Consider the following 25,877-nt stretch of genomic DNA (forward strand, 5'->3'; position numbering starts at 1 on the left):
ATCTATGCTTAGCCAATAAAAAATCCACTCTGGCAGCAAGCAAAGGATTTGGTAAGATTCTTCTGGGCTGCCCCAGCCTGATCCCCTGCCCTTGTAGCCAGTCTATGGGTCCTCATTTCTTTGCAGCCTTAAAGAAATCAGAAAGTCCTGCAGACTTAAGCTTTCTGATTTCTTTCTCAGCCCAACCATCTCTTTCTGGAATGACTCTGGCTACGCTTCATGAATGGGTATAACTATTACTGACCCCCTGGCCTGCCTTTGGTGATGGGTTTTTGGATCTTGACCACATTTGACTATTAGGATGAAATCTGATTACTCTTCAGTTCAGCCTTAGATTGCCTTTCTACCAGGACCTCTTACACCAGGGCACAGCATCAAAGAAGGCAATTCTAGATGTTCTCAAGAAATCCCAGTTCAAGGTTCACCCACCATCACATTAACAGAAATGAAGAAAGAATCTACTCATTGTTCCAAGGAAGGAGAGCTGCAGCATGGTGATGATTGCTATTCCTCCTGAGATATGATGTGGAAATTTCTGTGAGTAGAGCTGACATGACTTAATTAGAAAGTATTCTGTCTTGGACTTGTGTACCAGGTGAAGAACCAGCCAAGAGCCATCAGAACCACCAGTGTCTTAGGCTGGGTTCTCTGGAGAAGCAAAACCAGTAAAGCATGTAAATAATATATAGAGAGATTTATATCAAGGAAATGGCTCACGCAGTTGTAGAGGCTGGAAAGTCCCAAGCCTGTGGGTCAGGCTGGAGGCTTCTGTTGACTCATGTAGCTGCAGAGGCTGGTGAGCCCAAGATTGGCAGGTCAGACAGCAGGCCTCAGGCTCACAGGCTGTGGAGGCTGACGAATCCCAAGATCAGCAGGCAAGGCAGCAGGTAAGCTGCTAACTCAAGTTCAGAGAATTGAAGGTCAGACCAACAGGAACCAGCAGCAGGAGCCAGAGAGAGCAAAAGCCAGTAAGCTTTGCCAGAAAGTCCACATATATTGGATGCAGGCCACACCCCCCAAAGAGGCTCCCTTTCAACTAATTGGCTACTCACAGCAGATACCATCATGGAGGTGATCACATTATATCAGATCTCATCATGGAGGTGGTTACATCATTACACAACTGCCAAACTACATCATAACTGCCAAACCACTGGAATCATGGCCCAGGCAAGTTGACTCACAACCTTTACCATCGCAACCAGTTGCTACCTGGTTTTTCTGAATCCCCTGGAAATATTGATATAGTGAGCAGAGGTCTGGACCACCACAGCTATTGGAATTTTTAATTCTGTAGATAAAAAACTGAACAACTTGAGCGTATAAAACAAAATGAGACTAAAGGGGCACACCAGCCCAGGGGCAAGGACTAGAAGGCAGGAGGGGACAGGAAAGCTGGTAATAGGGAACCCAAGTTTGAGAAGGAAGAATGTTGACATGTTGTGGGGTTGTTAACCAATGTCATAAAACAGTATGTGTACTGTTTAATGAGAAACTACTTTGTTCTATAAACCTCCATCTAAAGTACAATAAAAAAAGAAAAAACAAAAACAAAAAAACTGAACAACTTGAGGGCACACAGGCATTTTCATCTCTACTTCCTCCCTCTTATTTTTTTCTCCTGAAATTGGGGCTTTATACCGGAAGGAATCGGGTCCCCTTACAAACAGTGATGGCTTATGATTAACAGAGGATGATATGGGTGTATTGCCTGTCATAAGAACCAAGAAGAATATATGTGACAGCAGCCTTGCTTACCTGATCAAAATACTCAAAGCTGAGGAAAAAAAAAAAAAAGCCCAGATAAAATGAAAAAGTTATACGAATGAATTAAAAAAATTCTTATGTCTTGCACCAGAAGTCTTCTTAGGAAGGGAACTTTTTCTCAGGAAAACGCCTAGATAAGCAGTTTGGAATTGAAGGTAAAACCCTATAGAAATAAGCTAGCAGGGGCCAAGGGGAAAGAAAAACATAAGTTAGTTAAAACCTCTGCATGTTAGTCACGAACAGGAATTTGGAGGCAAGTAGGAGAGAGCTGGGAAGAGAGTAGAAGGTAGAGAAAGGACAAGGAAAGAAGAAGATGAATCATTATGCAAACAGGATGCCTCATGTTCAACTTGGAGTTGTGATTCTGTTGTGCTCATAAATGCCTTGGTAAATGATTTCTTGTAGAAACCAAGCACAAGAATTTGAATGGGTGTGAGACCCACATCTGACCAATTAGATGTGAGGGCTGGTCTCCTGGGGTTTCTGAAAAATGTTTCTTTGGTTCTAAAATAAGGTGTATGGAACCAACAGTCCATCTTACTGCTGGCCATTGTATTTGTGTGGGATAGTTGGAACTGCAAAAACCATTTGTGTCCATGAGGGAGTTAAATTGGCATCCTGAGGATGGCAGAGCTGAAAGGTGGAGAGACATCTTTGAAGATGTAACCAACATACCAAAATAACCAGTCCCGGAGCCCCTCTACCCAGGACTTCTCATTTTATGAGATAATCAATTTTCCTTATTGTCTAAGCCAGTTGAGCCTGAAGTTTCTGTTCCTTGCAACCCAAGGTGTCCTGACAGGTTCAGAGCTCAAGAAAGGTGAGGAGAAGAGATAGGAAGAGGGCAAGAAGCTGGTTCAAGTGGGTCCAAGTCTCCAGCCCAATGACTCACATCCCAAGGTGTGGAAAGAATTTCTAGGGGGACTGGGAAGCCACTCTCAGTAACTTTTAAGTAATGTGGAGAAGAGAAGGTAGCCAGAATGAGGAACTGGGCAAAGACTATCCTGATTTTCATAAAGGGCAAAAAGATTGTTTCTGGAAACTCCAGACAAGTAAGTTTGAGGTAGATTCTTCACAAAAGTGCAGCATAGATCAAGAAGCAGATGGTGGGTGAGCATTTAGAAAGGAATGCCGTGGTCAGTTGAAAGCAAAATGACTTCACTGAGTGTGAGTTATTCCAAACTAACCTCATTTCCTCTTTTTTTTAATTCCTAAATTTTATTTATTTTGTTGTTGTTCTTGCTGAGAATATACACAGCAAAACATACACTAATTCAACAGTTTGTACATGTACAATATGGTTACATTGATTACATTCTTCTAGTTGTGCAACCATTCTCACTCTTCTTTTCTGGGTTTCTTCCTCATTAACATAAACTCACTGCCCCCTAAGATTCTTATCTAATCTTTCAAGTTGCTGTTGTCAATTTAATCCCATACAGGTAGTTCTTAAAAGAGCATAATGCTCAAGGCAGACCTTTTTTTACTTGCTAAGCTACTAAACGACTGTTCAGTGTTAAGACGGTTTCAGGGGGAATATTTTTGGTTTAAAAGGTTTAAAGATTATCTCAGGGCAATAGTTTCAGGGATTCATCCAGCCTCCATGGCTCCAGAAAGTCTAGAGTCTAGAAGAGTTTGAAATTCTGTTACCCATTTTCCCCCTTTTGATCAGGATTCTTCTGTGGGACCTTTGATCAAAATGTTCAGTAATGGTAGGGAGGCTCCATTCAGTTCTTTTGGTCTCATGGCAAAGGAGGCAGTTGTCCATGGAGGCACCAACCTAATTACACTGTCAATACAAGGGTAGATCTTATTGAGATATCTGTCTCTTTGGCCCCTGCTAGATGACCTGAGACTGTTTGAGTTCTTCTGTTGTATTTCTGTTGTTTTCCTGTATCTGCCTTCAAGGGTCAACTGTCATTTTAAGGTCTTGTTATTCTTTGGGCAAGAGCCCTGGTGATGCAATGGTTAAGTGTTGGTGGTTCGAATCCACCCAGTGAGTTTGTGGGAGAAAGACCTGCTGATCTGCTCCTGTAAAGATTACAACCTAGAAAACCCTGTAGGGCAGGATTCTTCTGTGGAATCTTTGATTAAAATGTTCAGTAATGGTAGTGGGCACCATCCAATTCTTCTGGTCTCAGAGCAAAGGAGGCAGTTGTTCATGGAGGCAATTATCCACACATTCCATATCCTCCTATTCCTGACTCTCCTTCTTCCCCTATTTCTCCAGGTGAATAGAGACCAATTGTGCGTTGGATGGCCATTCACAAGCTTTTGAGACCCCAGGCACTTTGCAATGAACTCGGAGGTAGAAAAGAAGCACTAAACACGTTATTAGGCCAATTAACTGGGATGTCCCATGAAACCAGGACCCTAAACCTCCAAACCAAGGAACCAAATCCCATGAGGTGTTTGGTTGTATACATAAGTAGCCTCAGCAGCTACTCTCTTTTTTCTGTTGTTGTAAATATATCTAACATACAACTTTTGCCAATTCAACTTTTTACAGGTGTACAACTTATTGACAGTATTTACAATAATCGACTGTGTAATCCTACCCTTAATCAATGTAATTTTTTCATCACTCTTCATCCTCCTTCCCCCCCCCTCCTTCTCACACTTGGTAACCACTAATAAACTTTGGTCTGTATACATTTTCCATTTCTTGTTCTTTTATGTTGGCGAGATCCTACAATATTTGTCCTTTTGTGATTGACTTATTTCGCTCAGCATAATGTCTTCAGGCTTTATCCACACTGCAGCATGTATCAAGACTTCATTTGTCCTACTGGATGAGTAAGTATTCCATTGTATGTATGTATCACGGTTGGTTAATCTGCCATTCATCTGTTGATGGGCATTTAAGTTGCTTCTACCTTTTGGCATTTTTTAAACCTTTTGGCTATTGTGAATGGTGCTGCAATGAACATTGGTACACAAATCTCTTTTTGAATCTCTGTTTTCAAGTCTTTTGGGTATATACCTAGAAGTGGAATTGCTGGGTCATGCGGTAGTTCTATTTTTAGTTTTTTAAGAACCACCACAGCTTTCCACAACAGCTGTACCATTTTGCATCACCACCAGCAATAGATAAAGGTTCCAATTTCCCCAAATCCTCACTAATATTTATTATTTTCTGTTTTTTTTTTTTTTTTTTTTAACTTAGCCATCATAACCCATATGCTCGAGTTGATTCTGACTTGAGCCGTGGTGGCACAGTGGTTAAGAGCTTGGCTGCTAACCAAAAGGTTGGCAGTTTGAATCTACCAGCTGCTCTTTGGAGACCCTATGGGGCAGTTCTGCACTCTCCTATAGGGTCACTATGAGGTGGAATCAACTTGATTGCAAGGGGGTTTAGCCATCCTAAAAATAGCCATCCTAGTGGGAGTGAAATGGTATCTCATTATGGTTTTGATTTGCATCTCTCAGATGGCTAATGATGCTGAGCATCTTTTCATGTGTCTGGTGGCCATTTGAATGTCCTCTTTGGTGAAATGTCCATTCATGTCCTTTGCCCATTTTATGATCGGGTTATTTGTCTTTTTGTTGTTAAGTAGTCCAAGTTGTATATATATTTTGGTTATTGTATTCTTGTCAGATATGTGGTTTCCAAAGATATTCTCCTGGTCGGTAGCTTGTCTTTTCACTTTTTTGGTAAAGTATTTTGATGAACAAAAGTTTAAAATTTCTTTGAAGTTGCATTTATTTATTTCATATTTTGCTGTTTGTGCTTTTGTTATTGTATTAGATAAGCCATCGTTGAAAGCTAGGCCTCACAGCATTGCCCCTACTTGTGTATGGTGTGAGACATGGATTCTGTTTCATTTTTCTGCATGTGGAAATCGAATTTTACCAGCACCATTTATTGAAGAGACTTCTTTCCCCATGGAATGACCTTAACAGCTTTGTCAAAAATCAGTTGACTGTAGATATGTGGTTTTATTTCTGGACTCTCAATTCTATTCCATTGGTCTATGAGTCTGTTGTTATACCAGTACCAGTTTGCTTTGATTACTATAGCTGTATGGTATGTTTTAAAATCAGGAAGTGTGAGCCCTCCTACTTTGTTCTTCTCTTTCAGCATTGTGTTAGCCATTTGGGGCCTTTTGCCATTCCATATAAAGTTGAGGATTGGTTTTTCTATTTCTGTAAAGAAGGCTGTTGGAATTTTAATCTGGATTGCATTGAATCTATAGATCACTTTGGGTAGTATTGACATATTAACAATATTAAGTCTTCCAATCCATGAACATGGAACATCTTTCATTTATTTAAGCCTTCTTTAATCTCTTTCAGCAGTGTTTTATAGCTTTCATTGTTTAAGCCCTTTGCTTCCCTGGGTAGATTTATTCCTAGGTATTTTATTCTCTTAGATACTATTATAAATGGAATTATTTCCCTAATTTCACTTTCATATTTCTCATTGATGGTGTATAGAAACCCAACCAATTTTTGTTTGTTGACCTTGTACCTGGCAACTTTCCTGAATTCCTCTAAGAGCTCTAGAAGTTTTCTTGAGTACTCTTTGGGGCTTTCTATATACAGGATCATATCATCCATGAGTACAGAAAATTTTACTTCTTTTCCAATCTGGATAGCTTTTATTTCTTTTTCTTGTCTTATTGCTCTGGCTAGGATTTTTAATACATCTTGAGTAGAAGTGGTGAGAACTGGCACAATTGTCTTGTTCCCAATTTCAAGGGGAAAGCTCTCAGTCTTTCTCCATTAAGTATGATGTTGGCTGTTGGATTTTCGTATATGCTCTGAATCATATTGAGGAATTTCTCTTCTATTTCAGTCTTCTTCAGGGTTTTTATCAAGAAAAGGTGTTGGATTTTATGAAATGCTTTTTCTGTGTCCATAGAAATGATCGTGTATTTCTTTTCCCTTGTTCTATTGATGTGGTGTATTATGTTGATTGATTTTCTAATGTTGAGCCATCTCTGCATTCCTGGAATAAATCCCACTTGGTCACAATGTATGACTCTTTTAATATGCTGTTGGATTCTGTTCACTAGTATTTTTTTGAGGACTTTTGCATCTATCTTCATAAGAGATATTGGCCTGTAATTTTCTTTTCTTGTGATGTCTTTGGTTTGGGCATCAGGGTTATGTTTGCTTCATAGAATGAACTAGGGAGTATCTTTTGGAAGAGTTTAAACAGTACTGGTGTCAATTCTTCTCTAAACGTTTGTTAGGATTCCCCAGTGAAGCCATCTGGTCCAGGGCTTTTTTTTCTTGGGGGGTTTTTGATTACTGATTTAACCTCTTCACTTGTTATGGGTCTGTTGAGACTATTTCCTCTTGAGTCAGCTTGGGTAGGTTGTATGTTTCTGCAACTGGACCAATAAGCAACATCATTATATAGAGAGAAAAGATTAAAATTTTTCATAATATTTGTTCATAATTTTCTTTATTTCTTTCAGGTCAGCTGTAATGTCTCCTCTTTCACATTTAATTTTGGTCACTTGCATTTTTTCTTTGCCATTCTATACCAGAAATATCAGAAAGATGTTTACCTGTGTTTTATTGACCATGCAAAGGCATTTGACTGTGTTGATCATAACAAGTTATGGATAACGTTGCAAAGAGTGGGAATTCCAGAACACTTAATTGTGTTCATATGGAGCCTGTACATAGATCAAGAAGCAGTTGTTCAAACAGACAAGGGGATACTGTGTGATTTAAAATCAGGGAAGGTGTGTATCAGGGTTGTATCATTTCACCATACTTGTTCAATTTGTATGCTGAGTAAATAATCTGAGAAGCTGGACTATATGAAGAAGAACAGGGCATCAGGATTGGAGGAAGACTCATTAACTACCTGTGATATGCAGATGACATAACCTTGCTTGCTGAAAGTGAAGAGGACTTGAAGCACTTACTGAGCAAGATCAAAGACTACAGCCTTTAGAAGGGATTATGTCTCAATGTAATGAAAACAAAAATCCTCACAACTGGACCAATAAGCAACATCATGATAAATGGAGAAAATATTGAAGTTGTCAAGGATTTCATTCTACTTGGATCCACAATCAACCCCCATGGAAGCAGCAGTCAAGAAATCAAATGATGCATTGCACTGGGCAAATCTTCAGCAAAAGACCTCTTCAAAGTGTTAAAAAGCAAAGATGTCGCCTTGAGGACTAAGGTACACCCAACCCAAGCCATGGTATTTTTAATCCCCTCATGTGCATGTGAAAACTGGACAATGAATAAGGAAGAGCGAAGAAGAATTGATGCTTTTGAATTATGGTTTTGGCAAAGAATATTGAATATACCATGGACTGCCAGAAGAAAAAAGAATCTATCTTGGAAGTACAGTCAGAATGCTCCTTAGAAGTGATGATGGAGGGACTTCATCTCATTTACTTTGGACATGTTGTCAGGAGGGACCAATCCCTGAAGAAGGACATCATGCTTAGTAAAGTAGAGGGTCAGTGAAAAGAAGGAAGTCCCTCAATAAGTTGAATTGACACAGTGGCTATGACAATGGGCTCAAACATAGCAATGATTGTGAGGATTGTGCAGGACCAGGTAGTGTTTTGTTCTGTTGTACATAGGGTCGCTATGAGTTGGAACCAAACTGATGGCACCTAACGACAACAACATACTTGTCCATATTTTCCTTTATTAGGGATCCGTCTTTTTTTATGTATAGCTCTGAATTATTTTCTAGTGTCTTTTCCTTCCATCTACAGAATTCCCATTAGTATTTTTTGTATAAATTCTCTCAGTTACTGTTTGTCTGGGAATGTTTTAATTTCACCCTCATTCTTGAAAGATATTTTCTCTGGGTATTGTATTCTTGGTTGGCAGTTTTTTTCTTTCAGCACTTTAAATATACCATTCTGTTACCTTCTGGTCTCCAGTGTTTCTCAGGAAAAATTGGCCTTAATCTTATTGGGGATCCTTTTTATGTGACTGTTAACTTCCTTCTCAGTGCTTTCAGGATTCTCTCTTTATCTTTAATTTTTGAGAGCCTAACTGTGATGTCGGAAACCCTGGTGGCGTAGTGGTTAAGTGCTACGGCTGCTAACCTAAGGGTCAGCAGTTCGAATCTGCCAGACGCTCCCTGGAAACTCTATGGGGCAGTTCTACTCTGTCCTATAGGGTCACTATGAGTCGGAATCAACTCAATGGCACTGGGTTTGGTTTGTTTTTGAACTATGGTGTGTCTTGTTGTAAATTCTTTGGGTTTATCCTGCTTGGAGTTCTTCGAGATTCTTGGATCTCCAGATTCATATCCTTCATTAGATTGGGGAAATTTTCTGTCATTATTCTCATTTCCTCTTTTGATAAAGTTACTATATTTGTGAATCAGGTGTTTCCATAAATATTGCAGGTTTTGATTTCAGCTTAGGGTTGACAGTTTTTCTCATGGTTTGCTTGTGGCTAAGATGGTGAAATGTGGGTTGGATGAGAGCAGTGGTTTATGTATTTACAGCTGGTTCAACAGCTGAATCCAAAGAGTGCTGAATATTGGATGGGTGTCACAGTCTAGGTGCTGAACTCAATTAGGGTAGTGGGGAGAGAAGTCACATATTGGCATAGGCTAGGTGCTTGGCAGGGAACAAAAGTCTGACACTTTGTTGAAACAGCCAGGAATGAGCAGAACAAGAGATAGCAAACCCAGAGCCTATCACCCAGGGATTTTGAGTGAGCCCGAGAGGATCAAGCGTATACAGGATGGGGGTGGTCCTGAGAAGGGTCATCAAAGACCTTGAGAGGTGAATGCAGACAGATAGGCAAGTTTCAGGAGGGAGGACTATGGAGCCAGAAGCAGGTGGGGAGGTAGAGGGAGGGACTAAGGAAGACATAGGCTGGGTGTGTATAGAACCCTGGTCCATGCCACCTCTCCTCACTTCTTGAAGGGACTGTGTCCAACTCATGATAATGGATGTCAACTTTCAGGGAGGCTTTTTGCAGAGTGCCAAGGGCTCTATCCTTGATCCTGTCTGATTTATCATTTGATGAAAACCCAGGAGGCATACTGATCAAAGGTGTAGATGTCACAAACCTGGAAGGAGAGTTAATACCAGAAGTGACAGAATGAGGATCCAGGATGATCCTGACATATTGGAATGCTGGGTCAAAAACAATAAGATACAACTGAACAGGCTTAAACGTAAAGCCTGGGACTTACATGTAAAAAACAAATCATGTGAAAAATATCAGAAGCTTTTAAATGACCATCAGCTCAGAATAAGCCAACAGTGTGGTGTGATGTGATTGCTAACAACACAACAGAACTTTAGATAGAAGTATTAACAGAAACCCGGTCCTCTTGGGAAGGAGAGGTCTCATTATATTCTTGGTCATATGATGTCTGGGGTATCATGTTCAATTTTGGGCGCCCAATTTTGAAAGGGGCATTGACAAATTAGAGTGTGCTCAGAGATGGGCTGTTTAAGATGGAGAAATTTCCAGAAATTGTGTGGTGTGAGGAGAGGTTGAAGAATCAGAGAACATTCTGCCTGAAGAGACAAAAACCAAGAGGATTTGTGAGAGAGGTGCATGACACTGAGGAAGACTCTGTTCTGTTTTATGAGGTAGAACTAAAACCAAAGGACGGAACATACAGGGAGGCCAATTTACATATAAAGAAAACTTTTCTGATCACTATAATCAAGAGAAATACTGTTAATTCCACAAACATGAGCTCATTTGTAAGGAAAGGCATTTTTTCCATTTCATAGATGAGGTGGTTGTTTGAAAGGTTCAGGAAATTGTATATTGCTGTATCTTTGAGTCAGGATCAACTCGAGAGCAATGGGGGTTTCGGGTATCCCCAGCACAGGCCCTGGGTGCACAAATGGTTAATGCAGTCAGCTCCTAACTGAAAGGTTGGAGGTTCGATTCCACCTCGAGGTGCCTCTGAAGAAAGGCCTGGAGATCTACTTCTGAAAAATCAGCAATTGAAAACCCTATGGAGCACAGTTCTCCTCTGACACATGTAGGTCACCATGAGCCAGAATCAACTTGACAGTATGCCCAGGGTCTGGAACATTACCTGGTAAATATTGGTTGAATGAATGAGTGTGCCTTTCCTAAGACCCCACAAGTGAATTCTCTGGTCCTCTACCTTCTTCGTTCCACAACATACCTTGGAGGAACTCTCAAATGTAATAGGCTGCCTTGGGAAGTTGGGTGCTCTTGTCAGGGGAGGCAGTGTAAACATCTCAGGCACGCATTAGAGGGCTTTCTGGTGTGGGGTAATGAGGGGACCTGACAACCTCGAAAGCCCTTGCAACTCAAGGGTTTCATGTAGCATATTCCTATTGCAAAGAACTCTAACTAGCTGCCCAAGAACACATGCAGGGCGTGGAACCTGTCTTCCCACAGACCCAGACAGCTACCGCAGTTGACTGTATCTCCCCCTGGAATCTTTTCAGTGCTCTCTGTATAGATCCCTATCTGGGCACGGGTGTGTATATCTCATGCTTCTATATCCAGACAAAAACACACGGGGTAAAATTTAGACATACAAGGGCTCATGGAAGGCAGAATTTCAGTTCATTGAGCTGCCTGATGCTTTTGATTTCGGCCCTTGTTGCCAACCTCTGTAAAAAGTGCGAGTTTTCTTTCCTGCTTTGGTGATTGAGGTTTCTCTTTTTTCTGCAGAATGTGGACTTTGCAGAACTTGAGGCACACGATGGTCTTAAGTGAATTCAGATATGATCTCTTTCTATACTGACCCCCAGGGTGGGCCAAGGAAGGCTTTTGTTCCTCTACCTTTTGGTAAGGGAGCCCTGGTGGTGCAGTGGTTAAGCGTTCAGCTGCTAATCAAAAGGTCTGTGGTTCGAACTCACCAGTCTCTCTGAGAGAGAAAAGACCTGTCGATCTGCTCTTGTAAAGACTACAGCCTAAGAAACCCTGTGGGGCAGTTCTACTCTGTCCTATAGGGTTACTACGAGTTGGAATTGACTCAAGGGCACACAACACCACCACCTTTTGGTATGTTGTTGTTGGGTGCCGTCGAGTCGATTCTGACTCATAGTGACCCCATGTGACGGAGTAGAACTGCCCCATAGGGTTTTCTAGGTTGTAATCTTCATGGAAGCAGATCTCCAAGTCTTTTCTCCTGTAGAGCAGCTGGGTGGGCTTCAACTGTTGACCTTTCAGTTTGCAGCCGAGTGCTTAACTGTTGCACCACCAGGGCGCCTTACCTTTTGGTATAAACGGTAATATAAAGCCCTCGCCACTCCTACCCCCTTTCTGTGATGGGGTAAGGTGATCAGGCTGAAGTCCGTAAAATCCATAATATCTGCTTATGCTTTAGCTTCTTTCTCCTCAGAGAAAACTGCCAAAGAAGTGTCTGGTTAACTGAAGGTCCCGGTCAACCCCATTCTCTAGCTGGACGTACTCGGTGGTGACCACCGTCTCCACTAGGTGGAGAAAAAGAGCGGTTACAAAATCTACAAAGCCCCAAATCAAAAACACAGTCCAAAGAGTAAAATCCAATTCTAAATGGAACTTGAAAACTTGAGAAGTAATTTAAGAGAACCACATTAAATACTCCAATGTTTAATGGGGCCCATGTGTCCCGAGCAGAGAAAGAGAGTGCAAGAAATGGAACAGAGGAAACCAGGGAGACAATATGTCTGTGCGACTTGTTCTAATTAGGGGCGCAGCGCTGCTGAGGGTCATTCATTATAATTTAGTTAAATCTTCAGCAGGGCCAAGGCACCTCTGCTGAGTGGTGTAAGACAAAGGGCTCCGTCGTAAAAAGGGTGAGCGCCTCTCCGTTGGAGGTTAACGCCAGTCACTCGGGAGGGCTGAAGGCTGTACATCACCTTCCTGCCAGCTCTTCTTTATGACTCCAGCACTAGGCTCCAGCTCGCAGATGTCTGCAAATTTCGGGGAAGAAAGGGGAGGGGGTCAGAGAAGGAAGGAGGGCCCCCCCTCCCGCCCCGGCTCTCATTGTCTCCAACTTGTCTGTCCCTTAATTCAGTATCTCTGTCTGCCGCTGGAGCGGGATGGGAAGAGTTCAAAGGAGGAAATCAAAACAAGCCATAGATCAGAGCTTGGGAGTGATCCCTGCAGCACCCAGAAATCAGCGGCACTTGTCGGCTTCACGGTGATTTAGTGGGCTGAGCTGGTGCTCACACCGGTAGCACGGGAATGCTCGCTGGGGGGTTATTCTTAAAGAGGAAGGTAGCTAGAGGCTGGAAGGGGTGTGGGCATGGGGGTCAGGTTCAGGCTGGTCCCAGGCCAGAGGTGTTGGTTTTAGTTCTGTGATGAGGAGGACCTGAGAGGATGTTGCTGCTCCCCCCAAACACACAGATGCTTTGGGTCTTGGGCACTGAAGTTCAGCCGTTTTGGCCTGGATGCCTCACCAAGGCCTCCTACCAAGCTCTCAGACTTGGGGTGTGCGTTTGTGTGCTGTTTGTTTTCGTGATGCTGTTGTCTTCTACCCCATGCCCAGCAACCAGCTGGTTTGCCGTGGCGTGGACAGGACTCTGCTGGCCTGTAGGGCATCTTTAAGAGAAAGGTACCTTCCCTGGAGATAAGTGCATAGCTTGGCCACACCCATGGCACCTTCCTCTGACCTGATGTATGTAGCCTTAAGCTAGTCGCATGACTTGTCAGTTAAAATGCAGGTTGAATTTCTACCCCTGCTTGACCCTTCTAGTCCCTGGGTGGTCCAAACGGTTAACACACTCAGCTGCTAACTGAGAGGCTGGAGGTTCGAGTCTACCCAGAAGTGCCTCAGAAGAAAGGCCTGGCAATCCACTTTCAAAAAATCAGCCATTGGAAAATCGCAGGGTGCCCAGTTTTTTTATACTTCATTCATTTGTTGTTGTTGTTGTACTTTAGATGAAGGTTTACAGAACAAAGTGGCTTTTCATCAGTTAGTACACACATTGTTCTAGGACATTGGTTAACAACCCACTGACGTGTCAACGCTCTCCCTTCTCAACCCTGGGTTCCCTATTACCAGCATTCCTGTTCCCTCCTGTCTTCCATTCCCTGCCCTGGGGCTGATGTGCCCCTTTAGTCTTATTTTTTTCAGTGGGTCTGTTCAATCTTTGGCTGAAGGGTAAAAATCCCATGACCTCATTACTGAACTGAAAGGATGTCTGGAGGCCATGCTCTCAGGGTTTCTCCAGTCTCTGTCAGGCCTGCAACTCTGGTCTTTCTTTTTGAGTAAGAATTTTGTTCTACATGTTTCTCCAGCTCTGTCCCGGATGCTCTATTGTGGTCCCCGTCAGAGCAGTTAGGGGTGGTAGCCGAGCACCACCTAGTTGTACTGGACCCAGTCTGGTGGAAGCCGTGGTAGATGTGGTCTGTTAGTCCTTTTGACTAATCCTTCCCTTGTGTCTTTCGTTTTCTTCATTCTTTCTTGTGGAGCCCAGTTTTACTCTGACACACAGGGTGCTGCCATGAGTCAGAATTGACTTGACAGCCACAGGTGGTCTTAGTACAAAACACGAACTGCACATCCTTGGGCACCAGCTGTGGGCATGGACCGACCAAGAGTCCAGAGCTTTATCCTAGCTGTGCTTGTGGGGATGCGCCACAGATTAATTCTACAAGCAAACGTTCCTCTGCTGGTCACTGGCTGGGCTTGTTTCTTTCTGGTGAGGAAAAGTTGCATTTCCTCGCTTCATCTCTGCCCCCAGGTTGTCCTGCAATCGGATGCTGTTGGCCAGAGTAGAGACCAAGGGGGATGGTGACCTGCTTCGTGACTAATAAGAACAAAGGCGCAATAACTTCTGAAGTCAGAGCAAGGAGCTTTGCTCTTTCCACACCCCTGGCTGGGCTAGGTGCCCCTGCTCTGTGTGTGTATTTGTCTGTTCACTTGTCAAGCGCCCTCACTAGACTGTTAACCCAGCAAGGGCAGGGGCTCTGCAGCTTTTGCTCACTTTTATGTCCCCAGCACCCTACATGGTGCCAGATTCAATAAATACTTGCCTCTTCGCATGGAAGGGAAGCACATTCTTACTGCCTTGGCTCTGATTTAGCTGAGTAATGGTAATTTAATTCATTGATCATTTATCGAGCATCTGCTATGCTGGCACTGTGCTATGTGCTAGGGATAGAAAGATTATTAAAATTAGTGTGTGACTTTAAAGAATTCACACTCAAGGGTAGAGTGGAGTGAGGGCTGTATGGGGAGAACAGGCAACTAATTACGCTGCAATGTGCTAAGCCCAAGAATGCTTGAGTACCAGCTCCAAGGGGGGCCCAAGCAAGGGAGCGATCCAATTTGAGACAGCCCCAGTAGCAGCATGAAGGATCTGTGGATCTATCTTATTCAAGGATGGCGGCAGCCTACCTAACCACGGGGCTGGATATCATGCAGGGGAGCTCTGGTGGCGCATTGGTTGAAGCACTCGGTCGCTAACCGAAAGGTCAGCGGTTCAAACTCACCTGCCCATGGGAAAAAGATGTGGCAGTCTGCTTCTGTGAAGATTTACAGCCTTGGAAACCCTATGGGGCTGTTCTGATCTGTCCTCTAGGGCCACCAGGAGTCGGAATCAACTTGGCGGCAGTGGGTTTGGGATTGACTGGTTATCATGCAGGCAACAAGCAGACCTATGCTGAAACCTCAAATGCTCTGATGGCATAGGACTTGTCCACTTTCTCTGAAGACTCCAAAAAGCCACCCTGTTTCTTGAAAGGCATCGCCAGCACATAGACCATTGGGAGCTGGATTAGCTGGAAAGCCTGATTCACAAATAACAGGGTAAGTGTTGTCCTGCTACCCTAGTTGACAGTGTCAACATAAAGACCTTACCTGGCCCATCTGTCACATCTCTAAGGCCTGCAGTTGGTCCAGCCTTGGCCTCAGCTGAATGAAGGAACGTGAGAATAAAGGAAGGAACAAGCTGTGTACGCCCCAGTAAAAATGCACACAGAACTGCAGATGGAGTGAGGAGCAGAGGATTGCAAGTAAAGCATATTGTGCTCAAGTTCAACCTTTATTTCCGTGACCTTGATCAAATCATTCTGTGCCTCCGTCTGAACTTCAGTTTCCTTTTCTGCAAAGTGAAGGGGTTCGTAGAGATGGGGTGGGTTATTCAGGGAAGTTTTTTTTTTTTTAATTGATCTTTATTGTGCTTTAAGTGGAAGTTTACAAATCAGGTCAGTCTCTCGTACAAAAATTTACACACACGTTGCTGTATACTCCTAATTGCTCTCTCCTGAATAAGACAGCACACTCCTTCCCTCTATTCTCTCTTTTCATGTCCATTCGGCCAGTGTCTGACCCCTTCTGCCCTCTCATCTCCCCTCCAGACAGGAGATGCCAACATAGTCTCATGTGTCTACTTGATCAAGAAGCTCGTTCTTCACTAGTGTCATTTTCCATCCTGTAGTCCAGTCCAATCCCTGTCTGAAGAGTTGGCTTTAGGCATGGTTCCTGTCTTGGGCTAACAGAAGGTCTGAGGACCATGGCCTCCGGGGTCCTTCTAGTCCCAGTCTGACCATTAAGTCTGGTCTTTTTACGAAAATTTGGGGTCTGCATCCCACTGCTCTCCTGCTGTCTCAGGGGTCCTCTGTTGTGTTCTTCAGGGAAGTTTTAATGGAGGAAGTAAGTGCCCATTAAATTGAAAACATTCTGGCTGAGGTGAGCCAGAGCAGCATATTGGGCGGGGGTGGGTGGGTGGGTGGGGGGAGGTCTCTAAACCCTACCCTCTCCCCCAAAACCTGCATATTCACACCCACTCAGAGCCTCTACTGACTGATAGGCTGGGCGCAAGTCATCGTGAGCAATCCTCACCTGGTCTGACTTCATTTCTCTCACCTTAGGGTGTAGCGACTTGCCACATAGTCTGCTAACATTCATTTGGCACCCTACTGTGTGCTAGGTCCAATGCAGGGCACAAAAGAAACAAAGATGAGAAAGATGTAGTCTCTACTCTGCACAAACCCACAGGCAGGGAAAGAGCTCTGTTAGCAGATAAACCAGAGCTTTCCCACATTTGGATCTTATTTGCTGCATCTGATTCTGAATTTCTCGAGCATAGACAGGGCTTAGGCGCACTGAGAATACTGGCTCCAAATCATCCTATCTGGTTTCATCTCCCAGCACCGCCATCTCTTGTGTCTGAATGAGCCTGGGCAAAATGGATTCATCTCTAAGCTGTGGTTCCTTCAACCGTAAGTTGAGGTGAATAACAATGCCCTCCTCAAAGATTTGCAAGTAAAACCATCTCCCCTAATTCTGTCGTTGCTCAGCTCACGGCAACCTTATGCATAAGGCGAAACCAAACCAAACCCACTGCCGCTGAGTCGATTCCGACTCATACCGACCCTATAGAACGGAGTAGAACTGCCACATAGGGTTTCCAAGGAGTGGCTGGTGGATTCGAACTGGGGACCTTTTAGTTAGAAGCCAAATGTTAAACCACTGTGCCACCAGGGCTCCTCCTTATGTATAACAGAATGAAATGTTGCCTAGTCCTGTGCCGTTAGATAATTCGTGAAAGAAACCTAGCATGCAGCAAATGCTCACTAAATATTAGCAAATTTTTATCCTTTTTCTGTTTCTTATGCCTCTTTTGTAGCAACTCCAGGGGTTCCTGCAAATAAATTTTAAATGGATGCTTCCCTGATGATTTCAGAAGGAAATATTTTATAAGGGTACCTAATATTCCTGGGGAACCCTGGTGGTACAGTGGTTAAGAGTTCAGTCGCTAAGCAAAAGGTCACAGTTCAAATCCACCAGCCACTCCTTGGAAACCCTATGGGGGCAGTTCTGCTCTGAGGGCTGTTATGACTAGGAATCAACTTGATGGGAATGGGTTTGGTTTTTGGTAAGATACCTGTAATTCGTGTAGCATTTAGAAATTATACCACACACTCTAGCTCCATAATTGCATAGTACTTAATGTTCCAAACATTTATTGAGCACCTAATAAGAGCCAGGCCTAGTGCTAAACGATGGAGATACGGAGAAGGAGAAAATCGTGGAACATGTGGTCCCTGCCCTTAAGGAACTCAAAGTTCAGAAGGAGAAGCAGCTTAGCAAACAGTTTTCATGCCCTGCAAACCAAAAAAGCCAAGCCAGTTGCTGTCTAGTTGATTTTGACTGAAAGTGACCCCATGTATGTCAGAGCAGAACTGTGCTCCATAGTGTTTTCAATGGCTGATTTTTCAGAAGTTGGTTGCCAGGCCTTTCTTCCAAGGTGCCTCTGGGTGGACTCCAACCACCAACCTTTCAGTTAGCAGCAAGCGCATTAATTGCTTGCACCACCCAGGGACTCCTAATGCCCTGTAGTAGCTGCTGTGATGGAAAATTCATGTAGTGATTGCGGGGATGTTAAGAAGGAGTCACCTGCCTGGTGAGGCGGGTCGGAGGGGCCTTCTCAGTGAAGGAGATGCTTGGACTGTGTCCTGAAGATTGAAGAGGAGTCGGGTTATTTTATGCCCTGTCTTCGTCAATAGAATTGGAAGCTTCTCCTACTTCTCCAGCCTGTCTCCTAACCCAGCCTTCTAGGAGCTAGTGCACAGTGGTGTAAAGATCCAGGAGAGCTGGATTCTACTTTGAGTTTGATAGTGACTCATTGTGTGACCTTGGGCAAGTCATTTCCTCTCTCTCTGTTGACCTTGCCAAGCTAAAGCCACTGAGGATGGATCCATTCATCCTATACACAACAAATATTTGTTAAGCGCCCACTACGTGCCAAGCATGGTGCTAGATGCCAGGGGCTCAATAGTGAGCTAGCTGCTATAATTGGTGGCTGGAACACAATCCTGTGATGGAGTGAAAGCCCCAAACAATTGAGTACAGAGGAGCCATTCAACAAGTGTCCCCAAAGCAGCACAGCTTGGGTGTAGAGAGTACAGATCCTGGGACCATTGTCTGGGACCGAATCCCTGTGTCACCACTTAGGAACTGTGTGACCTTGAAGACATTGCTTAATTCCTCTAATCCTCAGTTCTCCCTCATGTATAAAATGGTGAGACTCATGGGGTTACCCTGGGTTTTAAAGGAGCTAATCCCTGTCATGTGCCTGACATTGAAGCTACATACTTGTCAGCTATGAGCATCTTTGCAACGGTGAGGCATGGCGTGCACTCTTCACAAAAGAAATCAGCATTATACCCAGGCTTCAGATGGGCATACTGAGGTCTGAGGGTTTTCAGGGGACATGAAGTGTCCTTTGAAAGTGACATAAGATCTGAAGGTAAAATTACCTGTCCTAATTTTATCTCTTGCAAATACCTGACCCTCAAGGGACCTTAGAGAGGGCCTTAGAGATTCCTTATTGCAGGGCTTCTCAGACTTTTCAGTAGAAGAACTGAAGGCAAAAGAGTATGGAAGGGGGTTCTCGTCTCAGCAGGGGATGCGTGGAAAGGGCAGTGCAAAGACCAAACCACAAACACTTGCAGTGCCTTTGAGGTCTTAGTCATTTCCTTAAAAATTGATGTGTTTTTTTATTCTTTTAATATAAAAATAATTTTAAATGACGTAACATCCAGTAAAACTGATATTCCTTGTTTATTGTGTGCTTTTAATGGCTCTTTGCTGTCCTGGTCTGTGTCTCAGGGTCACAAGCCGAGAAGCAGGATGCCTTGTGCACATTCTTTCTCCTCCTTCTCTTGCTGGCATCCTCCTGCTTCCTCTAGATTGCTCTTTCTGTTCTCCCCTGTCCATTGCTTCACTCCCATTGGTGGCGTTAGGGACATTGTTGGACATTGCTTAACCATGATGATGTTCAGGGCTGAAGAGAGACATCACTTGACTCCTGTTTGAGGGTGACATCCTTCCTCCCGCCTATTTCCTTCAAACACCCTCTGTGTGCCAAGCACGATAATGTGCTCTGGGGATACACTGGGCGAACAAGCCAGACATACTACTGCCCTCATGGAGTTTACAGTCAGGGGAGAGGGCAGACAGCTACTAATCAAGTAATTACTGTAATGCCAGCAGAGAATTATGAGAGGGGAAGTACAGGGTGCAAAGAAAATGTAAAACAATGCTCATTAACGTGATCTAAATGTCAAAAAAAGGCTTCCCTGGAGGGTGCCTTCTAACCTGAGAGCTGAAGGTTGAGAATAAAGGGGAGAATGTTCTGGGCAGAGGGAACAGTACGAACTAGGGCTGTAGTAAGAGAGAACACAGACCATTTGAGGAACTGAAAGAAACCCAGCCAGTCTTAGTATGAAAGGACAATGGCAAGAGATGAAGCTGGAGATATTGGCAGGGCCGGACCTCAGAGTCCTTCATAAACCAGGTGAAGGAGTTTGGGTTTTATCCTGAGGCAATGAGAAGCCAACAAAAGGAGTGTGTGAGTATGTATGTGCAAGTGTGTGCACGTGTGTGAGGGTTATGGATTGAATTGTGCCCCCCGCACCCCTGCCCCGATGATATGTTGAAGTCCTTACTTCAGAGGGAAAATGGCCCAGCTGACACATTGATTTGGACTTTTAACCTCCAGAACTGTGAGACAATACATTTCTGTTTTTCTAAGCCACCCAGTTTGTGGTATTTTGTTACGGCAGCCAGGGGAAATTAATATAGTGAGTATGTGTGTGCCTATGTTAGCAAGAGAGATAACAGGGAGTAGGCTCCCCCAGTGGGAGCCCCTTGAACTCCATGGTACAAGCTGGAACCTTCTGACCAGTAGGAATATAATGAAAAAATAAAGAGGCTGATATTTCATCATCGTCACAGGATGTAATTAAGGACAACATAGACCTAATGAGTCAGAGAACAAATGCAGATGAATCAGAACGAATATGTGGAAAACAACATGGTTTTGGGCAAGAGGGTAATGTTCTCTGGGTGGTTCCTGCAGCAAACTAGAGTACTGATTGACCATCAAGTGGCCTTTGGGGACTCTTCAGAATTACCCAGCCACCCCTTACCAGTCTCTGGTAACAGGGTCAAGAAATGTGGACTGATGATGCCAGATAACTAGTCAACTAATTGAGACCAGAGTGTTACCTTCTAAACCTGGGGGACATAAAAAATAAGCAGAGGAAAGTGGCGGGTGACAAAGAATGGAAGGAGTGCACTGGATTGGCTGGGGGAGGGGCAAGGAGCTCACCTTTTTGTAGGCCAGGTGACCACTTGGGCTGTGAGTTTGGAAGCATGTGGAAGGCTTGCCAATCACCCACACACCCTCTTCATCTGGTCCACTCCCCTCTCTGTGGTTCCCAGGGGGTGGACCTTCTGGATAAGTTAGTGACATAAAAAGGGTAACTTTTCTACTACCAGAAACGCTGGTGGTGTAGTAGTTAAGTGCTACAGCTGCTAACTAAAAGGTTGGCAGTTCGAATCCACTAGGTGCTCCTTGGAAATTATGGGGCAGTTCTAATCTGTCCTATAGGGTTGCTATGAGTTGGAATCGACTTGACAGCAACGGAATTTTTTTTTTTTTTTTCCTACTACCTAAGAGGACTTTTTTACCTAAGCCAGTGCCATTGGCTTATCTATTAATAAAAATTAGTTGGCTTGTCTATTAATCTTACTATCCCCTCTTTTCTTGCAAAAGCTAGGGCTATGATAGATTGGGATAGAAGCAGGTAAATTTTATCTTTTTAAGGGCTATTATAAATGGTATCGTTTTCCTGATTTCCTTTTCAAAGTTCTCTTCCTTGGTGTATAGGAATCCAACTGATTTTTGTATGTTGATCTTCTACTGTGCTGAATCCTTCTACTAGTTCTAGTAGTTTTCTTGTGGAATCTTTGGGCTTCTCTCTGTGTGTTGGGTCATATCATCTGCAAATTGGGATTGTTTTACTTCTTCCTTTCAAATTTGGATGATCTTTATTTCTTTTTCTTGACTTATTGCTCTAGCTAGGACTTCCAGCACAATATAATAGGAATGGTGGTAAAAGGCATCCTTGCCTTGTTCCCATTCTCCGGGGAAATGCTTTCAGCCTTTGTCCATTGAGAATGATGTTGACTGTTGGTACAAAAAATCAAAAACCCTGTTGCTGTCGACTCAATTCCAGCTCATAGCAACCGTATAGGACAGAGTAGAACTTCCCCATTGGGTTTCTAAGGAGCAGCTGGTGGATTCAAACTGCCAGCCGTTGGGTTAGCAGCCGAGTTCTTAACCACTGTGCCACCTATAGATGCCCTTTATTATGCTGAGGAATTTCCCTTCTATGCGTATTTTATTGAGAGTTTTTACCAGGAATGGGTGTTGGACTTTATCAAATGCCTTTTCTGTGTAGATTGAGTTGATCACGCAATTCTTTTCTTTTGTTCTATTTATGTGGTGTGTTATGTTGATTGATTTTCTAATGTTGAACCATCCTTGCATACCTGGTATGAATCCCATTTGGTCATGGTATATTATTTTTTTGATATGATGCTGAATGCTATTGGCTAGAATTTTGTTGAGCGTTTTTGTATCTATACTCATGAGAGGTACTGGTCTGTAAATTTTTTTTTTTTTTTTGTGGTGTCCTTGCCTGGCTTTGGTATCAGGGTTATGCTGGCTTCACAGAATGAATTTGGGAGTATTTTTTTCTTTTCTATGCTGTGAAATAATTTGACTAGTACTGGTGTGAGCTCTTCCCTGAATGTTTGGTAGAATTCTCCAGTGAAGCCATCCAGACAGGGGCTTTTTTTGTTGATTTTTTAAAATTACCTCTTCAATCTCTTCTCTTGTTATGGTTCTGTTCGGATTTTCTGTCTCAGTTTGTGTGAGTTTAGGTAGGTTGTGTGTTTCTAGAAATTTGTCCATTTCCTGTAGGTTCTCAAATTTGTTGGAGTACAATTTTTCCATAGTATTCTGTTATGATCCTTTTTATTTTAGTTGAGTCTGTTGTAATGTCCCCCTTCTCATTTCTTATCTGGGTTATTTGCTTCCTCTCCTGTTTTTCTTTTGTCATTTTGGCCAACAGATTGATTTTGTTGATCTTTTGAAAGAACCAAGTCTTAGTCATGTTGATTCTTTCTATAGTTTTTCTGTTCTCTGTTTCACTTATTTCTGCTCTAATCTTTATTATTTCCTTTCTTCTGGAGCCTGTGGGCTTCTTTTTGCTGTTCTCTTTCTACTTGTTAGAATTGTAGGGATAATGTTTTGATTTTGGATCTTTTTTATCTTTTGATGTGTGTATTTATTGCTATAAATTGACTTCTGAGCATGGCCTTTGCTGTGTCCCAGAGGTGTTGGTATGATGCATTTTCATTCTCATTTGATTCTAGGAACTTTTTAATTCCCTCTTTGGTTTCTTCTATTACCCAGTTGTTTTTAAGCAAGATATTATTCAGTTTCCATGTATTTGATTTTTTTCCCTTGATCTTCCTGTTATTGATTTCTATTTTTATGGCATTGTGATTTGGTAGAATGCTTTGTATTATTTCCATGTTTTGGATTTTATTGAGGGTTGCTTTATGACCTAAAATGTGGTCTATTCTGGAGAATGTTCTATGCACGTTGGAAAAGAATGTATGCTTTGCTGCTGTTGGGTGGAATGTTATATATATGTTTATGAGGTCAAGTTTATTGATTTTGGCCTTTAGATCTTCTGTATCTTTGCTGAATTTCTTTCTAGATGTTCCGTCCTTTACTGAGAGTGGTGTGTTGAAGTCTCCTACTATTACTGTGGAACTGTCTATTTTTGTTTTTAGTGCTGTTAGAGTTTGTTTTATGTATTTTAGAGCCCTGTCATTGTGTGCGTAGATACTATTATGGTTATATCTTTCTGGTGGATTTTCCCTTCAGTCATTATATGATGTCTTTCCTTGTCTTTTATGGCTGATTTTGCCTTAAAGCCTATTTTATCTGAGATTAGTATTGCCACTCCTGCCTTTTTTTGTCACTGTTTGCTTGATATATTTTTCCATCCTTTGATTTTTAGTGTATTTATATCTTTATGTTTAAGGTGTTTCTCTTGGAGACAGTGTATTGATGGGGCAGGCAAATTTTGATTGAGGAAGGAAGACAGGGAAGTTTGAAAATGTGAGGTTGTATGAAGGGATCCCTGCAATGGGAGGCTTGAGTAATGCTGAAAGGCAGGAAGGAAAGGTTCGTTTATTCAAAAAATTTATTAAATACTGTTCTGTGGCACATAGTATTTTCCAAAAATGGCCATGGCAATATTTTCAGGCCCGCACAGTCTTCCAGAAACTTGCCACTTCCCACCAAAAGGCAGAGTCTATTTCCCTTTCTCTTGAATCTTTGTGACTGCTTCACTAATAAAATAGAATACAGTGGAAGTCATGTTTCACGACTCCTGAGGCTAGGTCTTCAAAGGCAACCTGGCTTTTGGTCGACTCTCTTGAGATGTGCCATCTTGGAATCCAGTCACCATTTTGTGAGGAAGCCCAGGCCATGTGGAGAGGCCACACGTGGGTGTTGTAGCCAACAGCCCCACTAAGATCTTATCCGACAGACACCATCAACTGCCAGACCCGTGAGTGAGCAAACCTTCATATGATTCCAGCGCCTAACCTGGGAGCTGCCAACTAGAGCAGAGATGAAGATCCCCTGCCTGGTCCTGCCCCATTGTGGGTTGGTGAACAAAATAAATGTTATTGTTTGAAGACACTAAGTTTAGGGGGTAATTTATCCTGCAGCCACAGTAACTGGAATAAGCACTGGCTACAAAATACTTGAGAATGACAGCTAACATTTGTAAAAGCACTTTAGAGTTTACAAAAGATGTTTGCAACAGTGATCTTAGCCAGACCTCAGAAGAACCCTGTGAGGCTGGTATTGTTATGTCAGTTTCACCGAAGGGAAGTTGAAGCTTGGAGGGATTAAGTGAATGGTTCAGAGGCATATAGCTAGTAACTGGCAAAGGAAGGAAGTTGAGCTAGGTTTTCCGTTTATAAGAACAACTTCTAATTCACCTGACCAAGGTCCAGTATGAAGTCCTGTGAGGGCTACCCAGACAGGTCTTACATAAAAGCATCTTCCAGATGGTGGAGGTGAATTATGCCCGAAAAGACCACACAGCACTACAGGGCACATAGTGATATGTACCCCAAGAGATGCATTCATTCATTCATTCATTTAAAAAATAGTTAATGAGTATCTACCCTATGCCAGGTACAAATTCTTGCCTTATTCTAGTGAGTGATGTTATGTTGCTGAGGGAGTTCATAGTGGGTTGGGATTACTTTTTCCAGGGCAGTGGTGGAGGTGCCATTTGAATTGGATTTAGAAGGATGGGTCTGGAGATCCTGGGTCGGGGTAAGGTAGGGCTGGGGGGGTTCGCTAGGAGGTGGGGATAGAGGTGTGGTTTACAGGATTAAGTACATCAGGGACAGGAATTTTATGTAACCCTGTTGTATAATCCTGTTAAAGTAGAGGTGAGGGTATTTCCAAATCATGCCAGCCTATCCTAAATCCATTTGTAGAGTCTGCAGATCACCTTGGCTCATGGCCTTCTGAGTTGGGAAAGGACAATCATACCATGCCCTGCTTCCCTAGGTTCGAAGTAAGAATGGCCCCAGATGAGTTCCAATGGTCAGATAGGTAGCAAGCTCCCTAAATTAAAATTATTTTAAGGGAACAGAGAGCCTATTATGGGTGTGGGTCACTGCATAGCTTTGAGGTTTCCAGGGAGGGCTATTCTACAGAGCTTGTGGCTGGTGCTGCTGGAAGTAACTCTGACCCACCTTCCCCAGCACAGTGGCTGGATCTAGGGAATGCTGGCTGGGGAGGGAGTGTGAACTCAAAAGAATTATCTTGATGGCCACCGTGGGAATCATAGTGATGTGGGCAGGGGCCTGGCCAACCAGTACATCCCATGAACAGTGAACCCATCCTCCATAATCATATCGCAACAGCAACAGTGGACTGGCCAATTCCAGGGCTTTTCTGCTTGCAAGTTGAGGTGAGGACTAAGTCCTCTGGGCTGAGTAACCAAAACCAAATCAACCTATTTCCGTCGAGTCAATTCTGACTCATAGCGACCCTATAGGACAGAGTAGAACTGCCCCATAGGGTCTCCAAGGAATGCATGGAGGATTCAAACTGTTGACCTTTTGGTTAGCAGCCGAACTCTTAACCACTGTGCCACCAGGGTTTCTCTGGGCTGAGTAAGCTCCCAGTATTCTTAGACAATTTAGCACTGGGGTCTAAATAAAGATACTGGGCCTCTGTTGTTGGGGCACTTGGTGCTTGAACTATTAATTGAATACAATACAATACAGTACAGTACAGTACAATACAATACAAGACATGACA

The sequence above is a fragment of the Elephas maximus genome, chromosome 19 (assembly GCF_024166365.1).
Source record: "Elephas maximus indicus isolate mEleMax1 chromosome 19, mEleMax1 primary haplotype, whole genome shotgun sequence".
In the NCBI taxonomy this organism is placed as follows: domain Eukaryota; kingdom Metazoa; phylum Chordata; class Mammalia; order Proboscidea; family Elephantidae; genus Elephas; species Elephas maximus.